Genomic DNA, 3,116 nt, shown 5'->3' on the forward strand with positions numbered 1-3,116 from the left:
TAGGGATGGGTAACCCGAAAGGGAAGTGACGGTGAAGGCCGTTAGCGGCCCTAGACCAGGGGGAAAAATTATAAAATAATTTTTGAGACTCCAGAGAAGGGTTATTGAGGTTCTTATGGCATTAGAATGCCATGAAAATACTTAGAAAAATTTTTCTATCGGTACACACAATTTTGGCTCGGTAAGCCAAACGGAGGGCATTTTGGTCATTTCGTCTTCAGAGATAATTTTTGACCAACTTGTCCATTTATGTAAATGAATTATATGACATAAAATATGAATAAATGTTGTTAAAAATTTAATTGAAATTAAATAGACAAGAAATGGTGAGAAATTGAAAGAAAATAGAATAATGACATCATCATGATGTCATTAAAATTCTCTCCACCAATCCAAGGTTGACACATGGCCTAAACTAATTTAAAAGAGACTTAATGGGCTGGAAAATGAAGAAACAAAATCAGAAAGCTTCTCCACCTTCCTTGCCGTCAACCACCTCTTCCATAGCTAAGCATATTCAAGCTTTTCAAAGCTTGATTCACCAATTTCTACCCAACAAAATCATAACCTAGCAACACAAAAAAGTGTTCTTACCTCTTGGCAAGTCTTTTGGGAGCAAAAAGAAAAAGGAAATCAAGACTTTGAGCAAGGAGGAAAATCACTCCATTAGAGGTTAGTGACTAAAACCTTAAATTTTAATTCAATTTCATGTTTAAACACTATATTAGTGATTAAATGACAAAGAAACTTGAGGAAAGACATTGGTATGCCATCCCTTATTTTTGGCAGCCATGGGTAGGGTTTGATGGTATTGAATTTAATGAAGTTAAAAGGGTATTAGGGCTGCCCACAATATGTATTTGTTAAGTAGATTGATGAAATAAAGTGAAAATGCATGTTTGATAATGTTGAGTTAGGGTTTGGAGTGGGGAAATGAGACCTTGATCTTGTGATGATTGAAGTAGATTTTAATGGTTAATTAGTGACCATTTGGTTTGGTTTGAAAAAAAAAAGAAGTGAATTGGGTTGTGGGGTTTGAGGTTGGAGTGGCTGCCTTGGGTGACCTGCAGGTGTGGCTGTGAGTCCAGCCTGTTTGGACAGCCATAACTTGAATTGTAGAGGTTCAATTGGTGTTTGGCCAATTGGACATAAAACTAGACACATAATGGCACAACTTTGATGAAGAAACCATGCCCAGAAAACCAAACCAACTTGACCAAAAGCTTGCCCTAATTCGAGTGACCTGCACTCAGCCTGGGCAAAATGACTAAATAAACAGTGTTTGGTCATTTGGCCATAACTCAATGTAGAAAGGTCCAATTGACCTGAAATGTTACCAGAAACAAGGTGACATATAGAAAAACAACTTTCATGAAGAAACCTGACCCAAATTATGATCATAACCTAGTCAAATTGCCAACCAAACTTGAGACACCAAATCTGGCAGAATCAGTTTTGCCCAGAATTTTGGAATCTGCCCAATCCGGCCAGTTATGGTGTTTAGGCCATAACTTGAGCTACAAAACTCCAAATGGAGTGATTTAAAAAAAGAAATTCATCTAGACAAAATAAGGAACAACTTTCATGTTGATCACTTTTCCAAAATACCACTGCAAAGGTGACTAATGGAACAGTAAAGTTAAAGCATGAAAACTGAAAATTTTGTCTAATTATCATTAAGCGTAGAGATGGTGTTGGCAACCAATACCAACAAGTTTAAAATGTAAAATGTGGTATGTTGATGATATTTAACCTAATTTACCTATTTTCAATGCAAAAGTCAACATTTTGGTTGACTAATGAAATGAATAGTAATCATTAAAATTTCAATTTCAAAGAATTACACAAATTAAAAGAGTTAAATGCCCTAGTAGTCCTAATGTGATTGGTTTGGATAGGTTGGCATGCCAATAGGGTTCTGTTAGCAGTACTGCATATGGCTTCATACCGTTCTGTATTTCATGGCATCCCATGCTATTCTGTAACATAATAGCCTTTGGCTATGACAGTGAGTTGTTATACTTGGGTTTAACCCCCGATAATTATTACAGCTTATTAGCTGTTCTGTTGCACACCGGGAGACACAATGTGACCGATGGTGTGATGGTCCGAGGTACTTAGTACCCTGTGCCAGTTTACCCGTTTATCCAGTCCAGTCAACTAGTATAGGTTACTCGGGCAGTGTTAATAAATCTTACTCAACTTTAATCGAATAATATTGCAATAAATATTAAATTTCACCCAAAAATGTAAACCTACATTCTGCATATTTTATTATATTTTATTTTATTCTATTTTATATTGTCACCACTAAGCAGAATTGCTTAGCGCGTCGCTTTTGCCACGCGCAGGTACTGGAGATTTAGCTGGGGAGTCCAGCAGACCGCATACTGGGTGAGCCATCATATCTGCACTCAGAGTTCAGAGTCACCTCACATTGCAGTGCATTTGGTAGGACATTAGGCCATCTGGGATATTTTGATATTTTGTTAATTTGTATTTTGTAAACTTTTGTTATGTACATTATAAACTCATGTAATTATATTTTTGCTATAATTATCTATGAACTGTGTTCAGAAATAAATATGAGTATTTTACATTGAATTTGGTGTGATATGAGATAAATGTAAATTTTGAGATATTGAATTGATTTGAGAAATGGATGAAAAATATTGGTGGTTGATTGAGAGTGAGATTACAATATTATTGGAAGTTTTTTTAAACAGGTTCAGAAGAACTGTTTTCCAATTTATAGCCGGCACTCTGCCGGATTTTCTATAAAATTTGCGGAAAAATTTAGATTTATCAAAAATTGTAAATAAATGAATAAAAAGGGATTAATTGAAATTGAAACATGAATTGATGTTCCGACACACTGAGTGACATCACTTGCTCGGCTACACTGTAGACGGGTAAGGGGTGTCACAATTTTAGGTTAGGGTATGGAATAAGAGAATGAAGAGACAATGAGATAGCGAATGGAGATGAGAAGGAGACTATATTTAAGATGAAAAAGGATGAGTACATAATTGTTTGAGGATGAGATTGAGACTAAGGAGAAAGTGAAGTAGGATAACACAGAAAGGTGAAGAAATAAAGAGGTAGTAGCTCCTCGG

The sequence above is a fragment of the Hevea brasiliensis genome, chromosome 11 (genome assembly GCF_030052815.1).
Source record: "Hevea brasiliensis isolate MT/VB/25A 57/8 chromosome 11, ASM3005281v1, whole genome shotgun sequence".
NCBI classification, from domain to species: domain Eukaryota; kingdom Viridiplantae; phylum Streptophyta; class Magnoliopsida; order Malpighiales; family Euphorbiaceae; genus Hevea; species Hevea brasiliensis.